Source organism: Sciurus vulgaris, assembly GCF_902686455.1.
Source record: "Sciurus vulgaris genome assembly, chromosome: 6".
Taxonomy (NCBI): domain Eukaryota; kingdom Metazoa; phylum Chordata; class Mammalia; order Rodentia; family Sciuridae; genus Sciurus; species Sciurus vulgaris.
This window is the reverse complement of record NC_136466.1, coordinates 109779157-109801154: the sequence shown is the minus strand read 5'-3', so window position 1 is coordinate 109801154 and position 21998 is coordinate 109779157. Positions and strand designations below refer to the sequence as shown.

General features: G+C 42.2%; 1 protein-coding gene across 3 annotated transcripts in view; it reads right to left on the bottom strand.

Annotated features, from left to right (window-relative positions):
- The window catches only part of MAP1B (microtubule associated protein 1B), a 103843-nt gene that overhangs the window by 52694 nt on the left and 29151 nt on the right, over positions 1 to 21998 (bottom strand). Inside the window, exon 1 of one of the 3 annotated variants that reach the window (XM_079144828.1) lies at positions 12264 to 12918. The exons of 1 other annotated variant lie outside the window; for it this stretch is intronic. The gene's annotated coding sequence lies outside the window, so the exon portion shown is untranslated. Of the gene's footprint in view, positions 1 to 8381; positions 9215 to 12263; positions 12919 to 21998 lie in introns of those variants that run through there. One more of the 3 variants, XM_079144826.1, reaches the window with a different exon arrangement.

The following is a 21998-nucleotide window of genomic DNA, read 5'->3' as shown; positions in this document are numbered from 1 at the left end:
TTCATTCTCCTGAGCTGCTGGGATTACAGGCATGTGCCACCATACCCAGCTGTCTTTCTTTTTCTTAAAACCATTTTATTTTCTTCTCTCCTTGAAGGAGTTTGAGCAAAAGGGAGAAAAAGAAGATGCCTTTGCAATCCTTTCATGGCCCTTGTACCAAAGATTTTTCAAGTTCTTGAAAATAGCCCAGAGGGATGAAAAGGTCAGTACATTGTCTTATTAACAAAGACTGTTACAGGGAAAAAAGACTTGTGCCACAATTTTGTTTCTTCCCTTTCTGCTCTGCTCAGATCCTCATCTTGTCAATCACACCAGCTTTTCTAAGGGGCATGCCTTATCCTTGATCACACAATGCTAGTTCTCGGGCATCACTGCAGTGGTACCTGGCATCCCGTGATGTACCACGGTGCAGTCTCAGTCACAAAGGCCTTTTTTCACATTCTGGCAATGACAACTTAGTACCAGTTCATCATAAAGCCCTTGAATTGGCTGTCAGTTCTGTTTTTTTCCCAATACCTATCTTTCAGCAACACATCCACAGAGCCTAAGCGTGTAAAAATCCCTTAGGATAGAAAAGAAGGGCAGAGGAAGTTGTGAACATCACCACGATTCTTCACTAACTGGGACTTTTTCTGTCCATGTGTCTGCAGGAATCCTGGCTGGAGGGGGTAAGACATCTTTTTAGTACAAAATAATCTCAGAGAGAGAGAAGTGTTTTTAGATGTTCATTCCTTCATGGCAACTCTGGTTCTAGACCCAGTAAGCATTCATAAGAGCCATAACAGCTGCCATTTATGAACAGTTTATTGTGTGTTCTTTGTGTATGACATCATTAACTCTGATTTTCAACAAGAGCTGTATGATGAACTTCATTGTATTCATGGAGAAACTGGGGTGCGGAGAAATGACGTGATGGATCCAAAGTCATATGGCGGTGGGTCCACAGCTGGATTCCAACCCAGGCACATCTAACATGGTCTCTTCTTGGTCTCTAGCACCACTGGGTCAAACTTAGTGAGTAACTCAGGACTGCACTCTTCTCAGTCCCCTGGCTTGGGGTTTTTGAAGGTGTATGTCCCAGAACCTTAGGGAGAAGTGACAGGGTCTCCCCAGGACAATTGTGTTGCTTAGATCCCGGGGCATACTCAGCAGTTGTGTCATGTAGATAGGTGTGGCCTAGAATTGAGCAACCACATGGTACTGGGGTCTTTCTGACCTGTGAAAATCCCCCAACTTCTCTGAGCCTAAAACTATTTCCAACCATCCATCCAGGTAACACTTTGAGGCCCAGGAGCAAAAAGCAGTCCCTTCTGCCCATGGCTAGTCTTCCTTCTAGAAGATCTTCAGATAAAAAAGTTCCATGAGAGTCTTTTTCAAATCACTCTAAGGGTTTCTGACCCCTAGTGAAGGGGTGGGAATCCTACTGTTTGCCCTACTCTCAACTTTGTGAGGATTAAGGGATTTCCTCAAGTCTTTTAGTGTTATCTACATACACTTCTCAAGGGACAGAACCAGCCCTGTTACTAGACATCAAACTCAAATGGTACAGAATAAAATGATTACATCTTGAAGCTACTAAATTGATATCAAAAGAAGGCATGATGGAAAAATCACCAGAACATTTATGAGACCTTCCTATCTAAAGGGAATGCAGAAAATACGGCCTATTTCTCAACAGTGTAATCAGCAAGGCTATTCCCAGCCTACTCTCATTTCCGAGACAATAGTCATGGTTGTTTAAATAACTTCAGCTATTTCTAGCTGGCAAAATAAGTATAGGCTCACAGAAAAATATAACTTGTAGTAAAAGACTTAATACTATTATTGCTCTTGATTAAAGATGTTATTCACTTTTAGGAGTCCTTTCAAATAGCTGGGAAATAGCTGGAGGAAGATTTTTGGTTTGGGGAGGATTTCTTTAGCTTCCAACATAGCACAGAAAACCACCCTTTGTTCTCTGTCCCTAATCCACAATAACATCTTCCCTCCTGCTTCCCGATTCTCATTTGTGCTTGAAGTGAAAATGGAAATACAAATGGGGGAAGAAGATTAATAGCTGAAACTTCATTCCTTGCTCAGTTCAAAAACACATTTTTAGTTTCCTCTGTAAAAACGAAAACAGTCATTAGCACTCTGGCTGCAGAGGACCCTGGAGAAAGACAAGGAGCTAGTCGGGCGTAACTATGATGGAGCCCCATCTTCTACCAGGTGAAAAACACTATTTCCTGTGGATAGAGGCTGCATATGACACCCCCAGTCCACACATTCCCATTTCAGGTTAAAATGACAATGACTAAGACCTGAATCTCTCATGTGCTCAATCATGGAAAACTGTTCCCCTTAAAATATGACTCAGACTCTAATGTAAATTTAATATGAAACTCTAGTTCTTAGGGACTCCTGAAATCCCTGTTGAATCTTCACGTATGTTCCTTTATTTCTATCATTCGATGCCTTGAAGGCTTTCTGTAAGATCCATCAATGCTAACTTTTCAGGACCATAAAGAGAATAGAAGGCACTTCTTTCTCTAGGGTATAAGTTAAATCACTGGTATAATGGTGTTTATCAACAATACAACACCAGATGGTCAACTTACACAGATCATTGTATATACACAGCCAAGCGAAAAGATGGCCCAGAGTTAATTACGTGCCAGTGTCCAGAAGGAAGCCCCAAGTGATACTCTTCATTGCACTAACAAGCCCACTCTGCCTTCTCAGAAGCTTCCAGACACTGGAAATTTTATCCAAAAAGATTTCAAAGAATCTACAAAAAACTCCTAAGGTATAAACCCAGATGTAGGCATAACTGAGTAATAATGTTTTTACTAATTCCTAAACCTTCTTCAAAGAAAGATCACCTCTCTATAATCTTCCATTAAGAACTCACTTGTTTTCCAGTAGTGAAAGGATGTTTTTGTTTTGTTTTATTTTGTTTTTGTAACAGGGATTAAACCCAGGGGTACTCTACCACTGAGCCACATCCCCAACCTTTCTTATTTTGAGGCAAAGTCTCACCAAATTACTGGGGCTGCCTTTGAAGTTATGATCCTTCTGCCTCCACCTCCTGAGCTGCTGGAATCACAGATGTGCACCACCACACCCAGTATGAAAGAGGCTTTGGAGAAGGCAAGACTGGGTTCAAATCCCAGAGTTGCAACTTGCTGGCTATGACCTTGCATTTAATCTTTCCAGCCCACAGCTCCCTCAGTGGGAATAACATCACCATACTTCACAGGGCTTTGGTGAGAATCAAGTGAGTCTCCAAGTCCAGCACATGGATGCTCAACAAAGGACTGTGGCTGCAATCACTATGGTAACTGGAACTGGTCATATTGCCCAGACCTTAACTTGCTGCTTCAATAAACCCTTTCGAAACCAAATTATATATAAGTACATAGAAACCTCTTTGGACCCATATTCCCTCTCCCACTCCCAGAGGTGTATGGTTGTCTCTAGCATGTCCATTCAAATATTTTCCAACACTTATACTCCAAAACTGCTTCACCAGGCAGCCCTAGAACAAACGGGCACGTTTTTTATCACCTCAGTCTTACCTGTAGCCTTCCTTATTCATTTCCACTGAAGACGAGTTTTGGGTCTCATGAGGAAATCACAAGTCCAAGCCATCACCACTTGGCCCATGGACACACTGGTCGTCCTCTCTGAGTTATTCGTCTGAAAATCATGTAACTCAAATGTCACCCCAAAACTCCCTCATCCAGCCAATTTGAAGCTCCCTGTGTATTACTTGCTGCTATCTTTAAAGGGATCCAGTCCCTTTGCTTTCTTTTCCCCAGCTGTTTTAACCATCTAAATAGTTGTGTGAATCCAGGACAAGATTTAAGCCTCATTTAGTTTTACATCTTTTAGTCTCCCAGTACCCCTTACTAGTTCATCTGATTACAAGGACCATCATAAAATTCAGAGGAGAAAGAGTAATAAAAGCTAGCAGTCAGTAACTGCTTTCAATGCCCAAAGCATCATTAAAAGTGCTTTGTATATGGTATTTCCTTTACCACCGTCATTTCCCATAGTCCGGAAGCAATTACTGGAAGGTTTGGGACTTGGCTTTCATAGCAAGGATCTATTAGGGGATGGCCAGAAATCTTATCAGGCAAGTATGGGCTAGTCATTTTTCTCCACTTTCAGGGTCTTAGATCAATAATTCCTTTTATGTTCTGCCCACTTGCCCCTGTCCCCTGTTATCATGTGGAAGCCCTTGGCTGGCTGTCCCTGGCAACCCCCCTCCCATCTTGTCCTAGGCTCCACTGAGTGCACCCACAGCTGCAGCTGTTGACCTGTGTTTTGCTGCTATTTGCATCTCAAATAAGTTAATAAAAGCAACAGGACTAAATAATAAATTAGGATTTATGTTTAAAACAGCAATGACAAAGGCCTTTGATTAACACACTGTACAACAAAAAAGCAACTCAGTAATACCACTGCTGGCACTCCATGCACATACGGGCCTCTAAGTTGACTGTCTTGCAATTTTTACAAACGTTACCTTCTCTGTGGAAATGAAGTGAAAAACAACACCTTTGGGTAGGAAAAGTAGTTTTAAGACAGAGATAAAGGAAATGTGCTGATTTGCATATAGTTACAAGTAAATTCAGTCAATCATTCATCCACCTGTTTAACACACAGTTATTAAGTACTGACTAACTGCTGGACACTAAGTCACTAGCCAATTGGGCTGATGTGGAGGCTGACTCATAATCCATTGCCCTCAACAAATAAATCTACAATGACTGGGTAGGGAAAGCCTAAAGTCTGGTCCATGATCTGCTTCCTCTCAGTTTTGATTTATGACTCACAAGGTCTCCCTGGGTCTCAGCATTCTTATCTGTAAAATGGGTACAGCATATGGGGTGGGAGTTTGGACTGACTGCTTTTAAGAGTCCCTTTCTGGTAACTCTGGGGTGCTGTGGTATTGCTCTGTGTTCCCATGTATGTCAGAGAAAATGCTGCACCCACATTGTATACAGAAATGCAAGGCAATGTATGCCAAAACCAGAAGAAACATGTTGGAGTTCCTAAATCTTACCAGATCCTGGACTCCTGGTAGGCAAATGGGAATAACGATTTTTACCTACAGCATTGCTCTGGAGATTTAAATGAGGTGACATATGTGAACTGCATTGGAAAGCTCTGTATGAATGTGAGTTATCACTAACATCCCTGAAATTTAACAGTCATTTCAAGGATCAGATGTTGATAGTTCATCCTTCTACTGTCCCCTAGTATCTCTATCATAGTTCATGCTTTCATTGCTCAGTTATACACAATAGCTCTTATTACGTGGCCATGCAATTTCATTTCTGGGTCACCTTGCTTTAAGAGAAAATGATTTTGAAATGTCCTGCCTTCATCTATTGCCTTCTGGAAGCAAATGCTTCATTTAGTCATATAAAATTCTGTTTTCATCCTAAACTGAATATTTGGTACATCAGGATGTGATGCTTGAGAGTAGGGAGTAGTTGGTATGGAAATCCAGGGCTGCCCCTGCCAGGCTGGGGCTCCCCCAAGGGGTGGCCAGTGGGATGGCAGATGCAGGAAGATACACCAGGGTTGGAGAAGCAGGGGAGGGAAAAGCAGGGGACGCAGGGCTGGAGGGCAAGCCCAAGTGCCTGATGCGTGTTCAAAATGAAAACCTTTCACCTGCCTCTTGACCTCTTTCCATCACATTTTCTACCAAAAGACTATTCAAAAGCAGGGGGAACTACCAACAAATGAAGTGACTTACATTGCCAGTTTACTGAGAGATTTTCATTTAATCCATCACATATTTTTGTTGTTAGTATAACCACCAGAAACTTTCAAGGACAGGAACACACAAAGCCACAGCCTCTGTTTTTATGCCAACACACTCTCACCAAATCTCATTCTCAACCACAGCTCAAGAGCCACCAAAGGCTCCCCAGTTCCCCCAGGAATAAATCCAAGCTCTTCAGCCCAGAACTTAAGCCCTTTCACCAGCCAGTTCTTGGCTCCTAGGAGGAGCAAATTGGAAAAACATGGGACTACAATTTTTGAAGATATTAACAACTTAGTCTGTGAGGCCAGATTTTGTATATAATATATTTAGAAAATAATGTATGCGACTATTTGAATGCTAAGCCTGTGAAGGGACACACTACGTAAGGACATTGAAAGGATGCACCTTCAATTCACTAGAATGTTCAGCCTTCCTTCAGCAGGTAATACTCTGCTCATAAAAATATCTAATCCCTGGTCAACCTGGAGTCTAAGATAATCTAGGCTTTGAGCACCCTGATGACCTTCAAAAATTTGCAGTGCTTGTGTATGATGGTTAATTTTAAGTGTCAATTTGACTGGATTAAGGACCACCTAGCCATCTGGATGTGTCTGTGAGGGTGTTTCCTGAGGAGACTGGTGTGTGAGCCGGTGAACTAAGTGGGGAAGATTGGCTCCCAGTGAGAGTGGGTACCATTCAATTAGTTGGGGGCGGGGGGCTTAGGACAAAAAGACAAAGCAAAGGCAAATTTGTTCTTCCTCTCTTGGAGCTGGGACACTGTCCTCCTCCTGCCCAACGGACATCAGAACTCTAGGCTCTCTAATTTTTGAACTCTAGGACCTGTATGGGTGGCGCCTCAGGGTCTCAGAACTGAGAGTCACAAAACTGGTTTCCCTGGTTCTAAGCCTTTGGACTTGGACTGAGCCACACCACCAGCAGTCCAGGGCCTCCACTTTGTGGACAGCCTTTGACTGGACTTGCCGGCCTCCATGATGGTGTGAGACAATCCACCTATTAAACCCCCTCACAAACCACTGGCGTATATATGACCATTCCTGTTGGTTCTGTCTTCCAGGGGAACCCTTGCTAACACAATCTGGATTTCTCAGGGCAAATGCTCCCCAGATGAAGGATCCCTAGTTGAGAAGACACTCTCAAGAAACAGCAATTAGCAGGAATCGTCAGGATGCCGTTCACAGTGTGAAGAACTCATAAAAGGAATAAGTGAGAAAGCTCAGTCTTGACTGGAATCCCCAGAAGTAGTGGATCCAGAGAAAGAGGCCCCAGGGAGTGAGAGGCAGCTTCTAAACCTGGTCTCAGAATGGCACGATTGCCAGGCCTGGAGACCTTGATCTACCACACCTCACCATCTGGTCGGGGGCCGTGTTTGTTTACCCAGGAAAGCCCTGGTTGGGGAAGTTCACCAGCTCAGCGGGGGAGCGTGCTGGGCACGGGTGAAGGATAAACCTCAGTCCTCCAACATATCTCTCTGACTCTCGCCTGCCTGTGGCCATCTGTATTGACCAAATTAACTAAAAGTTGTCAAACCTTCCTTTGTGTTGTGTAGACATTACCTCTGTGTCTGTTTACAAATAGATGAAGTTGTTAACAGCACACTGGAAAGGGACCAAAGACACTCAACTGGTCCAAAAATATGTCAGCCTTACACTTGGAGAGAAGTCCCTCAGCCTGGGTGGCATTACACATGGGCACTGGTGGGTCCATCCAATTCCTACCCTAAATCCTCTGGTCTTGAACACAGTTTGCATAGTATTTCTAGAAATCTGATCCTGTCGACTGCATCTTCATGTGACAGAAACATGACAGTGTGCTGGGAATAGAAGAAAGTGATAAAGTAATTAATCTCCCCGTGAAATTATGAGCAAAATAACAGAAGTAATAGTAATTCTATAATTCTAAAATTATTTTGTTTTGTTTTGGCTTTTGTTCAATATATGAGAGATTCACAGGTAATGTTAATCAACTACAAGGGCCAACCTGTGGATTTTAGTCAGAAAAGGTGTTTCTTCTTTTTAAGCTTTTTAAAAAAAAAATTATTTATTTTTTTAATTGAGAAATTAGGTTTTGAAGGTCATCTTGTCAATCCAAGGAGTTTTTTTTTTTTTTTTTTTTTTTTACTTTAAATGGACATGGTAAAATCAACAGCACAGGGCTTTGGAAGGGAGTCTGAGCAGCTCACAGCCCAAAGATCCCAAGCTGTCATTTCCATTCTCATTTGTTATTCAAAGCCCAGTGGTCTCTAAATAAAGAAAAAGGGATCCCCTCTTTCTCCTTGACTGAAGTCCAATAGAAGGGAACTCAGAGAATAAAAAGAGAGAAAGAGACAACCCGACTCATGCAAGGTTTATATTCTAAGCACCCACCTCTCACTCACCCACCACCAGCAGCTGCACCCCACTGGACTGTGTGTGGTCCCACCAGGCCTCCACTCCTCCCAAGGCCACTATAAATAACCACCACACCAACTCGGCGCCAGTTCCACAGGCCTCCGATTTGCTTTTGAGTGAGATTATCATGGAAGATGGGTGCTCACAGAAATGGCAAACACCACTGCCTCCAACAAACAGTTCCAGAACCTGGCCTATTAACGACCTCATACCTTTTGGTGATTAACTTCAGCAAGCGATTCTTGTCAAGGCAAACGTGGTCCCTGCGTATCTGTGGAACAGTTTCCAGCAAGGCAGACGACATAGGCTTGGCACGGCCACACTCCCTCCAGGCGACTCTCGTGTGAGAACTCTGGCCACAGCCAGCAACCCAGCCTGTTGCCCGGTAACAGAGCCCAGCTAGCATGTTGCCTCATGTTTGTAAATGGAAGGAAAGAAAGACAAATCTGTGCAAAGGAGATTCAGCAACACAGACCTGAGCAAACACGAGGTAGCTCAGCAAAGGCTTGGCTATCGTTGGCCAGAATTCACAGAACCAGACGCCAAATACATCCACAGTACAATTTCCGTACTGCATTTTGTTTTCTTACAGTCACTCCCGGGACGCTAGACAAGCTTTCTATCCAGACTTCGGTGGCCTTGGTTTCCTTGCAGTTCCCCTGGTGGGGCCATGTTATTGCTTCCTGCTCCAGCAGATCAGCAAGGGAGGGAGGCCCAGGATCCATGCCGTGGCCATGCTACCTTCAAAAGCTTAGCCGGTGATGATCTCCTTACTCCAAACAGCATTTCCAAACCAGTTTTTTAAAAACTGTTTGATGTATAATAAATGCTATAAAGATAGCATGAGACTTAATTTTACAATTACTCCTTTGCAGACCTGCTGTTGGTCAACATAATGCTCAGGGTGGGAAGGAAGCAACAGGCCAAGGGCCCGGGGATTTGTAGAACAAGGAATCCTACTTCAAGAGGGAAGAGGCCAACTCCTTCACTGTGTCTCTCTCTTCACTCCAGGAGGAAAAACATCTAGTTTTTATATACAAAATAGATCCACAGATAGGATAATTAGCATATGTACACTGACCTGCTTTGTAACTTTAAAATAAACCACCATCTAAATGCTATGTGGGATCCTGCAAAGTAAGGAGAAATTTGAATGAAATCTGAACTTCTGTTAACAGCATTCTACTAATGTTAATTTCTTGGTTTTTGATAAAGAGTAACATAGTTGGGTCAATTGTTAACAATGAGGGAAGGAGGGTGAAAGGCACACAAGAACTCTCTGTACTGTCTTTGCAACTGTTAAATAAATTCAAATTTATTTTTTAAAATGTGTTGTTGTTTTTAAAGAATCACCCTGGCCGGGCCTGTAATCCCAGCAGTTTGGGAGGCAGAGGCAGGAGGATCGCAAGTTCAAGGTCAGTCTCAGCAACTTAGTGAAGCCCTAAGCAACTTAGCAAGACCCTGTTTCAAAATAAAACATAAAAAGGGCTGGGGATGTGGCTCAGTGGTTAAACACCCCTGGGTTCAATTTGGAGAACAACGACAACAAAAAAATCCCACTAAGGATTTTCCTCCCTATGGTGAATTCAAGTACTTACATCAATATTTAGGAAGCAAATCTAAACTTACACAGAGGAGTTAGCTTTGAGGAATTGACTTAAGTTCCTGTTTGAGGTGCACTGTCCCCCTTCCTCCCTTTTTGATACAGGATACATCTGGAGGCAAAAAAAAAAAAAAAGAAAAAGAAAAAGAAAAGCCAGCCAGCCTTCCCTTTCACTCTGTCCCCTGCCTCCAGTCCACTGCATCTTCTGTTCCAAACTATCATCCCAGTGTCACCATGGTTCTGAATAAAGGTAAGAGGAGGCCAGAGGCATCCCCACTGAGCAAACGGATTCTGTCCAGGGGGCTTCCTGTAGACCATTTGGAAGATCAAGTGCTCTAATGTTAGGAGGCTGGACCAGAGTCTCACTTAAGAGCTAACAATCCTCTCCATCAAACCAACAAATCACCAAACACTTCCTGTAAAATGCAGGGCTCATCAGCCAGAAGCTGAAAATACACTGCCAAAACAAATGTCTATTTTGAAAAGGGGGAATCAGACTTTGCTTACCACCCGCTTCAAGATTCCAATGGGCTAAAATAGTATATTTTCCCAAGGGTGTATAAATTATTTGGTTAGAAACAGGATATTTCATTGCAAGTTAGCTGAAAGGAGCAGTGATGCTTAAGATCTCAGAAGGGGTTGACTACATTCTCAACCCTGTAGCTTTCCGAAGACTAGAAAGAGCAGGAATCTGCATTGGAATTCCCATGAGAATATTCCATCAAATCAAAACAAAAACAAAATTCTTTAATGACCATTGACTTTGAGTCTGGCACTGGGATGGACGCTGGTGGATACAGTGGCGAATGAGACACAGACTTGACCTCCATGGGGGCGAGGTGTTAAGCAAATAATCACATAGATAGTAGCAAGAGGGTGTGTGAGAATGCATAACAGGAGCCTCATGTCAAGACAGGGTCCTGGGGGAAAGCAGCAATTCTACACTAAATCTAAACAGGGGAAGGACCTCAGAAGTTCAAGGAGAAAGGCCGGCCTGGACAGTTCTAGATGCTCCAGCTGGGAGATAACAGAGGCTGCCACCTCCTGGCTCCCGAGCCCTGGGCAGCTGCTCCTCTGAAGCACCTTTGTGCACAGTCCAGCTCGTGACCTGGGCTATTCTGAAGAAGATTATGGAGCAAGGAGGCTTCTCCTCAATCACGACAAACATCACTCTACTACTGAGGGAAAAGACATAGGACACGCAGAGAGGAGACATGGAGGACAAAACATGCGTGGCCCTGATTCGAAGTCCACATTCATATGGATTAAAAGGCCAGATTTAAAAGTCACCTTTACATATTTTGATCACAAACAGCACTATTAAATCCATTGTTAGATTTTATCCACAGACACACCAATGTACTGTTTAAATTCACCAAAAAAAAAAAAAAAAAAAAAAAAAAAAAAAAAAATCAAAAACAAAGAAGAAAAAAAAATCAGTTCCCTCCATCCTGGTAATGGTTAACCTGTCTGGTAAAGGTCAACATGCTGGTAAATGACTCCCATTCTGGTAATGGTCAACATGTTCAGTTACTAACTAAAAACACCCTGTTAGATAATGTCCCTCTACTATTGACCTTGCATGTATAAACATGCTCAGGTAAGGTGTCACGAAGGCATTCCTCTCTAAAGCTGGCACTCCACTCCGCCTCTCAAAGTATATACTTCTTTCTTTCTCTCAATAAAATCAATCTGGTCTCACTGTAATCCGTCCTTAGATTCCTTTCTGTGACGATGTCAAGGACCCTCACAGCCCCAATGGAGGTCCACCTCCCTTTTGCGGGACCCCCTCAGGACCCTCCTCCCAGTGACACCACACCACACTATACTATATGATTCCTTGCCTCTCCTGTTTCCCTTCCCCACCTCAACATCGGATGAGAGTAAGACTCATCTCATAAACTTGTTCCAAATGCAGATCTCCAGATCCTGCCCAGAAATACGGAGACTCAGGTATCTTTATATTCATAACAGGCATCCCTGTCTTTGCCAACTGATGCTGACAAATGGGTTAGTTGGTCTTTCTGCAACTAATTTAAAAAGAAGAATATTCAAAAGTGCCAAGATAACACTGAGGACAGGTGACTTTTCCTTCAAGTGCTTAAAGCAAAGACTTCCCTGTGTGTGTGCCTCTTTTTTAGGTCTCCACTGGTCTCCATTAACAGAAGGACTAAGGGTCTGTCTCCTGAGTCCTCAGAAGACAGGAAGGAGAGAGAACTCTCAGGAGCCCTATGTAGCCTCAGAGTACAATGGAAAATTCCAAGGAATAAAGTTTTATAAGAGACTTAACTACGGGGGATGTTTTTTGGTTCCATAAGAGCATTGCAAAAGAAATGTTTTATGAAATTAATATTTTATGAAATAATTTCTATTTTAAAAATCTTCAGAGTCCTCATAACAACCATAATGTATATTTAATTAATATGGATCCTTTGTTACACACTGGGTAACACCTTTATAACCAACTGGTTTTATATTTAGGGAAACTTACCATTCCCTTAATTTGGGTGATTTTCCTTTCTCTGTAACCAAAAGAAGTTTTGGAAATCACTGTCCTGAACTCTGCAGAGACTCCTTTGAATTCTCACGTTAATTTTTCATTTGAGTCTGGTAAAAGGCTTTGTTTTCCAGTCTATAAATCTGTCAGGGAAGACAGTAAACTGGATCCTCCACTGGGGCATTTTGTAGTCAGCAGATTTCCCAGGCAACAGCCACCAACTCCAGTCCATCGAATAGTCACCAATTTTCTCCCTTGACATATCTTCCAAGTCCTCCCCTCCCAGCTGGCCATCGGACCACACCACTGCTTTTCTGTCTGCAGCAGGAGGAGAGGATGGGCAGTCCCTGGGAGGACCCCTGACTACTGGCCAATCAATCACCCAGTGGGGTGTGCGCAGTCAGGAATGTCCTCTAAAGGCTTTGCTCTGGGCTTTCTGGCACCAGGCAGCTCTACCAGTGGCCTGCCTTTCTTTCCCAATCACTACCCTCTTTCATTTTATGATTACAGTAAAGGACTCATTCAGTAACTCATATTACCTGGAACATAGACCGCTCCAGAGCAGGCAATGAAACCCAGATATTCTTCCATATGTTGGCCCTATGACAAAGCCAGACCTTCCTAATGTATCTTGATCAAGAATAATGCCAGCAATTTGGTTCTGGGCTTTCCTTTTAGTTTTAAAGAAGATTTTTTTTAAAAAATGTATTCTTCCATCAGCCACTGAGGAGAGTGTGCTCTAGAACATCCCACTGACAACCAGTTTCTGCTTTTGAAAAAGATTTTAGCTGCCCTAGAAAGGGGCCATTACTGCATGTCAAAACCAAGTACCTCCTGTGCTTGGCATCCATTCAGACCTACAAGGTCCTCAGTAGTTCTGCCTTAGAATATAGAAGTTAAAGAACTTCCCAGGAATACCTGAGCATCTTTAGAATGGAGCAAAAGACTCTGGAGTGAGACGGCCACAGGGTCTGAACCCCATCTCCACCACTCAGTGTTGGACTCTCATATTCTGTATCTCATACTCTGGGCCTCAGGATCCTCATGGTAAGTAGGGAAATCCTCTTGGCAGCTTGGTGAGGATTACATTAGTTCCATGTAAGGTGTTTAGAATGGCACCTGGCACATGGTGAGCACTCAGTAACTGTTAGCTATGCTCCTTATGAGCCTTCATCAAGAATAAAGATCAAGCAGATTGGCTGCACAGAGGAAAGGGGAATGAACCCAGACTGAAAAGCCACCAAGTCCATCAAAAATTATAAGACAAGTCCTCTTCCCTAGAACATGATTCCCTCACAGAAATCCCTGGAAAGGTGGCCTGCCTGAAATTATTTTTAGATTTAATGAAGAAAGCTATTAGTCCAAATTAGATGAGCTGGGTGACTGTGAGATCCAGCCCTGGGGCATTGTTCACATTCTCGATTCCCGTCTCATGCTGGGCTGAAATAAATTGATTTAAATCAGTTAATGAAAAATTCAGTCTCCCTCCTTGCAAATGGCATCACCAAGCTTCCTAAATAGCTCAACTGAATGGACTACTTTCTTGTAAAAGAGGAAGAAGAGTATGAATTTAACTTATGTAGCTTTCACCAAATCACTCCCAATGAGTTCACTGCTCCACCCATCTTGATCCAACTTCAGTGTTCTGTAAAGATTCCCCTCACTGTCCACATCTCGGGTCTTCCATGACTCCTGAATGAAACTTAATGGATTTGACTGGTGGTTCATTGCTGGACCCATGTGGAATAACATATTATGCTTCATGCATAATAAATAAATGACATTTTTAAACAAATAGGGATGAGTATAAACTAAAGAGCAAGACCCTCTACAGGACCACTAGGCATCTCATAATTAGCGAGTGATTTAGGACAACTCAATTTCCTACCATCATTGCTATGGGCCTTTAGGAAATGCACCAGCACTTCACTCCTTCTTGGAGGAAATGCTTGGAGTCTGAATGGAATATTGTCAGGTGAAATGAGGCCACTTCTGAGTTGTGCAACATTTCTCTTCAAAATCTTGCTGATCATGCAAACACTGAATAATTATACTGATTTGTGCATTATACTCCATCAGAATGACAAAGCATTAGCACTGGCACTCTGCTAATGAAAAACAGCAAGCTTTTAAGACCACCATCCATCAAGAGAGAAAAAGAACTCATTCAGAGTCATGACAGGTGCATGACAATGGAAACAGGGTATTTTTTTTTTTAAGTATGTGAGCTGCTGCCAAAGATTAAAATCCTTCTGTGTTTAATATCATTCTCTTTCTTTGTGTTCCTCTGAGGTTTGGTCTTTTCTTTTGACAGAGAAATACAAAAGTTGATGCAAGAGATCCCAGATCCCCAAGAAGACCTTTCTATAATTTCATACGGGGTTAGTGAACATTCCCCACTGGGGTTTCTGTCACTTTCTTTAGAGACCAATGTCTTCCCCTGTTGTCCAGGGGGCAAATCTGTACAAATGTAGTTCTCAAAAACACTAACAAACTGAACTGAGAAGGGAGTTTGTGCCAGACGGTGCCCCCAACAGCTGTACAGAGAGTGATTTTCACCAAAACAGAGTGTGATTCACAGGCAGCACCAGAGCTGGCCAGGCACGGGCCCTCCTGAAGCTCACACAAGCAGCAACAGTCTCCAGCAGCTCAGATGGCCAAGAGAAAAGGGATCTGTGTCTTGGGGGTAAGAAGGAATGCATTCTAGCACTTCTAGCTGTGACCCAGACCACTTCTCAGAAGCATTACTGGGCTCATTTTTCCCCTTAGCACCCTACAATTCTCCATCTGAAAGACCCAAGCATAACACTTGGTATGTCACAAGTTCTTTATCCAGTAGACTCAACTGCAAGAAATTCAGCTTAGAATCTGGTAAAATAAAACAAAACAAAAGAGTGGGAGAGGGGAGAGAAACCTTGGAATAAGCAAATTAGATACCACGAAGTCAAAGCACTTAAAGCTCTGGGACGTGAGGCCAGTGGGACCCCTTTCAGGTCTTATCGCCAAGAATCAAGTCTCTCTTCTCTTTCCTTCTTCTTTAGTTGGTGAGCTCAAGTACTGAGTTTGGTGATCTGTAGCAGACCCAAGAGAAGAGAAGAGAGGAGTACTGAATTGAATAGCATTCCCCCAAATTCATATCCATCTGTACCCTCAGAATGGGAACTCATTTGGAAATGGGGTCTTTATAGCTGTCATTAGTTAAAATGAGGTCACATAGGATTAGGATGAGCCCTTATAAGGTGCATCCTCATAAGAAAACACAGGTAGAACATGCCATGTGACCTCAGAGGCAGATGTGGAGTGATACTTCTACAATCTAAGGGATGCTGAGGGTAGCCTGCAGTCACCAGAGTCTGGGAGAGAGGCATGGAACAGCTTCTCCCCTCCACCACCCACGAGTCACCAGCCTTGCCAACATCTTGCTCTCGGACTTCTGGCCTCCAGAACTGTGACAGAAGAAACTTCTGTCACTGTCACCTACCCAGTTTGTTCCAATTTATTTTGGCAGCTTGGGGAAATTTAGAAACAAGTACATTGATAGTAACTTAGAAGAAACTCCGGACAACATGATAGCAAGTGGGGAGACCAGGAGGGATGTTTTTCTAAGAGACAAACGAATTTTTAAAAACCAGTTTGGATGACTCTGTGGCAAACCAGTAACCTCTCTGAGAAGACACGGAGGCACAGTGACACAACCCAGTTGTGGACCATTTCATAATGGTGACCTTGAGTTGGTTACTAAAAGGCTGGATTCTGTTCAGGCTGTTCAAACAAGGCCTCGCTGTACTGCCTTGCCCCACAGCCCTAAAAAGGAAATGTATTTGTTTGCTGCTTGGATTGCACTAAACATTCTCTTTTATATTTGGCATCTCAACATGGTGGTGTATTCTTTGGTTACTAAATTCTTAGGACTAAAATCTCACATTTTCTTTTCTGGGAATCCCAATCAAACCAGACCACTTATTTATGGTATGTGTAAAGGTTTTTCTACACTTACCCAATATTTCTGTCTTTCTATTATAACTGCATACAAACACACACACACACACACCCCTAAAGAACATAACACAAAGAAGAATAATTTACTAGAACTCCAACACACTGACAGCTAAACAATCAAACTTTTCACTATGGATTTCAAACAAGAACCCGAATATCTTATTTATGGCAGATGAACTATGAAGTTGGGCTTAGAATAAATACATCTTGTCCCCAAATCACTCACAAACTCTATGCCTCAAGTCCCTGTCTCATCTATTAAGAAACAAAAGAAAAACGACAGATGAAAATGCTTAACTATGAACTTCAGCCCATATAAAAATGATCCGTGGGAGTTCTACTTTATTCTTTGATTCTTCTGTATCATGTGCTAAGGTCAGTTTACCTTTTTTTTCTTCGTTTGATTTTAATTGAAACTTATGCTAGGGAATTTCTCTTGTTCCAATAGGGAGCTTTTTTCCCCTACAGTCAGCACAGAACTGCATTCCATGGGGGGCCTAAGATCACTTCCCATGACTTGTCTTATAAGGATCACCCTCTGGCCAGGAGTGATGGCTCACATCTGTAATCCCAGTCTCAGGAGGCTGAGGCAGGAGGATGGTGAGTTCAACTCAGTAAGACCCTGTCTCTAAATAAAATACAAAACAGGGTTGGGGAGGTGGCTCAGCGGTTAAGTGCCCCTGGGTTCAATCCCCAGTACCAAAAGACCAAAATCACCCTCTGCCCAGCAGATGAGGTGGGAGAGTGGGGTTGCAGGGTGGGCACAGGAAGGGTGGGCCAGTTCTTGAGCACACACCCACTGCTGCCACTGGCTCCTCCAGGCAGTCAAGCTGGGCACTGTGCCAAGGTGGGGAGGGCCACCAGACTGACGCTGGGTCAGACTCCACAGGTCTCTTTTGCTTTGCCCTGTCAGCATTTTAGGATTTAGGGCTGGGGGCTGAGTTCCAGAAATAATAAAAACCACTCATTTGCAGAAACACGTGACAGAGCTTTCCAGCTTCACAGCCTCTCTGCAGAGCTGCTGGGCAGTCTGTCAGCCAGGGGCGCTTGGTCCAAAGGCGCAAGATGCAGGGCCAGGTCAGCCAGAAGCGCTGGGACAGTGGATTTGCTGTTGCCCCCACCTTAATCCAGATTTAGGGTGGAAATGATTCAAAGGAGCATTTTCTTTTTAACCAAGCCTCTTGGTAACATGATATCATTGCCTTCGGCTTTTCTTCCTTTTCTCCCTTTCTTTCTTTTTTTAAACCATGATCCTCTTACAAACCAAACATAAAATCGGCTCAGAACCTCTCCATATATAGCATTTCCACACAGAATGACTCTAAGTGCTGTTTCTTGGGCTAATGGAGAAAATCCTTCTAGGGCACTGTCAAGTTTTCTTAGTTGCGCAACGTGGGGACCCAAGCGGGTAGTTCCCACTGTACAGGCCTCAACCTTTCAGAGTCCCTGGCCAGCCAAGAGCAGGAAGGGTCCCCCTCTGCCTCCTGGGCAATGTGTTCATGATTTCAGGAGACCCACTGGGCCCTAAAACTGGGCAGGTCTGCTGGTAAAATGCCTGGGACAAAGGCTCTGAATTCAGGTCTTTTCATCTTTCATCTGATTCTCACTGGGCACAAGTCCATTGAGGATTAGATGAGAAAACCTGCCGAAGTTCTGGTCAAGTACCTCCAACCCCTTACATCCGGGAGCACTGGTGACCGCTGCCTGGCCCTACGGGCTCTGCTCAGGGGGATACCGCTCTGCCGCGGTGACTCTGAGTAAGGACAGAAGATAGGGGGAAAATAGGAGGAAAGAGGAAAGAAGTGGCAGAGCGGAAGAGTGAAGTGTGAGAAGGGACTGTGGTGAGGTGACTTGGTCCAGGGAGGGAGTGAAGCAATATGTGGGTGCAGGATGCTGCAGAAAAAAACAGTCGGGGATATGGGAGGATGGTGGGCACCTGCAGGCACTGAGGAGTCCAGATGCAACACATGAAGTGGACACCGCACCCCCGCCCACCCAGGAGCGCTGCCTTGAGCAGTTGTACTGTCTGGTCATCCTTTCATTCAAATCGACTCATACACTGAGACTGGGACCGGCATGAAAAAGGAAATACCTAGATGGACCCCAGAAACAAAACCAAGCCCCCTTAGATCTTGGTTCTTTTATTTGTTTTCCATGTTGTCTAAAGTCGATGGTAATTTCATTCGCCTGCATCTGTAATGTGATTGCTTCCATAAGCACAGCTTCAGAGACTTTATTCTTTGAAAATATCAGATATAGATACATCTTGCTCTCCATCTTTTTTTCTTTTGCAGTCCTGGGGACTGAACTGAGGGACTCACGCATGCCAGGCAAGATCTCTGTCATGGAGGCACACTTTCACCTCTCACATCTCCTCTTTTAAAATGTTTTTCTTATGTTCTGTTTGTCTTTGTTTCTTTTGCAATGAGCATAACAGAGAAAGCTGTTTCTGTTTCTCAGTGAAGAAATCTGTAAGTGATATTTAGTAGTTCCCAAGATAGACAATAGCTTTTCTCTCCATTTGAGGTACCTCTTCCAAAGCTCTAAGTCACTATTTTTTATTAAAATGAGAGTTGCAATTTTTAGCGTGGCACGAAATCAAATTGGTCAGTCCAAATCAGTATATTTTCATAAAAATGGACTACATAAATGTCATCATCTGTTGCAGATAGGAAGCATAGATATTGTTTTCTTAATATTTTATTCCCATTTTATGTAAGCATGGCTTACCATACATTTTCTATAACTGAGGTCAAGGTAAAAAATTTACAAAACATACAGTACATGCAATGTATCTCTAAATATAAGTTTGTCTCTAAGGTTAAAAAATAAAATCCCCTGAACTGAGACCCTCTTATGGACCTGGTATAAAGGACAAAGATCTGCTGCCTCTAAAGTCTAAATTTTAAAACCACCTCTACCATTAACGGGATGAAAATTAGCCTGATGATAATTACAAACTTTAATTTTACATAAGAAAAAAATATTGTTAACATCTACCTCAGGTTTGTTCAAATTCTTGACATATTTCTGCTTTCATTTTGTGATCCCCAAGATAGAACTAAACTGCCTTTCTCACCCTCCACTGCAGTCCTTTCCAAGGTAATTTATTATCCAAAAATGACAGGGACCAGATGACTTCAGACACATTGGAGCCAAGGGTGTGAGCCAGAAGGAGCCTCCATCTGCCTCGACATTGGCCAGACACCCCCAGACTCACACCTCACCTTACGGGGCTAGAAAGTGTATCACAGTGCCAAACTCCAAAAAAGAATAAACATCCAGCACTGGAAGAAAACCCAGAATTCTGAGAGTTTGGTGACTTGCCCAAGGTCAGGTACAAAATGTAACAGGAGAGCAGCCAGAACAAGAACCCAGGTTTCACGACACAGGCCCAACAGGATGTACTTTGACACAGGTTCAATATGGAGGCATCCACTGACCCCAAGGCTACCAGTGCTGGGACACTTGGATGAGTACATGTTTTTCTCTTAGGGCTGTTTCATGTATCTACTCCAAACTCCTTAACTCAGACTGACATCCGTGGCTTCTCGTGCCATGTCATTACTGAGCTACATACCAGTTTGAGGTTTCTGAGGTTAGTATTCATAAGAGCTTTCCAACCTGTGACTCAAATGAGCTCTATGTTCTCCAGATATAGAATTTACTATTCAATCTCATTTCAATGAGAAATACAAAAGTGATAGTGATTCATGTCTCAAATGCTAGATTTATCATTTTTAAAAATGCTTAAACTTCTCCATGGCTGTAAAATAATATGTTCCCACAACACAAAAAGAAAAAGCACAGAGAATGATAAAGATAAAAATCAGTGTAATAACCCATATTAAAATTTGGGTGTATTTTGTCTATGAAAATGCAAAAAATTCTTTAGGCATTAAATTGTGATCACACTGAAAAATGCCTTCGTGTACTACCCCCTTGCAGTTTTTACTCAACATTATACATCAGTGAAGATTCCACTAATATATGATTTATAACGTGGTCTGAATATTGCAGCCTAATGATTGTCATTAATTACCCCATTCACTATTATTGAGAACTTCAGGGTTTATTTGCTAGTTTCTCACATAAATAATTAATGTGGCTGGAAGTATCTTTTTACATAAGTTTTTGTGCATATCTCTGCTTGTTTGCACAAAATAAATTCTTGGTAAGGAATGACTGAGTCAAAATGTATAAGTGTTTTTAAGGTTCTTGATAGATATAGAAAAGTTCCATTTCAGAAAGAGTGTTCTTATCCAAATAGAAAAACAGGAAGGTGACTATCTTGACCTCTTTGCCAATGATGAGTAGTACCATTTTTTAAAGTCTCACAATTTATAGGTAAAAATTTACATCTTCTTGTATTCACTCATATTCTCTAATCACAGAGTCTGCACATTTTTCACACACTTATTAGCTATTTTGCATGTGGTGTGTCTACCATTCTCCTTTGTATGTGTAAAACAAATGTTCCTATACCCTCCCTTTTTCTACTAAAAAGTTAAGATTTTACTTATTTATTTGTAAAAACTCTTTACATAATGAGGGTCTAAAACTTTGAATGTTACATTTGGGACAAATGTTTTGGGAATCGCTTAACTGTACAACAATTTAAATTCATAAGATATATTGGTTTTTACATTGCCACCAATATAGCAATAAGTCATGCCACCTGCTGGTAAAAAACAGAACAGTTGGCCATTCTTCATGTTTCCAACATAAGACTACATACTGATACTTTTTCCATGTTGATTATTTTTAAATGTTAGAAACAAAGGATAAACAGTTTGACTGGAGTTATTTGTGACATTTCATACACATGGATTAGGAAATTTTGATCACATTTAAATATTTTTAAGGTTACTTTACCACCTAATTGGAAAAAGAAAGAAAGCTTTGACTCATATTAGACATTATTAAGGAAAAGCAAAGTTCAGTTCTGAATCATATCAAACCACTTTGGTGCCAATTTTGGACATAGATACATATAACTTGTTTTAAGGACTTACAATAATTGAAAATTCAAATTTAAGCTGGGAGTGGTTCACATGTCTATAATCCCAGTTATGCTGGAGGCTAAAGCAAGAGGATCACAGGTTTGAGGCCAGGCTGGGCACTTACCAGTGTCTCAAAATAGCATTTATAAAAAGGGTTGGGAATGTAGCTCAGAGGTAGAGAGAACATGGCCCTGGATTTAATTCTTAGCACTAGGAAGAAGGAGGAGAAAAGAGAAAGAAAGAAAGAGAGAGAGAGAGAGAGAGAGAGAGAGAGAGAGAGAGAGAGAGAGAGAGAGAGAGAGAGAGAGAGAGAAAGAAGAGAGAGATATGCAAGGAAGGAAGGAAGAAATCCAAATGTAATAATCAGATAAATGCAGAGATGTGCCCTTATAACTTAACTTTACAAAAGGTATTTTCAGACAGATCTCCAAACCAGAGCTTTTCCTAAACAGACCACTTAAAATCAACACTTGCTTGATTTGGTCAGGCAAGTTAGGGAAAGTTGCTGCCACTTAATTCTGGATGAAGATAAGTCTTACCAGTTTAAGATCTTATGATTTTCATTAAATTCCACTGCAAAATATGATTTAATTTGTGATCCACATAAAGCAATAGATATGGAGCATGTTTTTTGCTTATATACCACACCCTTGGAAGCTTATCTAGAAAAAAACAATACACTCAAAGTTTCTTCAGAAACTGAGGCTCTCAAGATGATCAACTAACT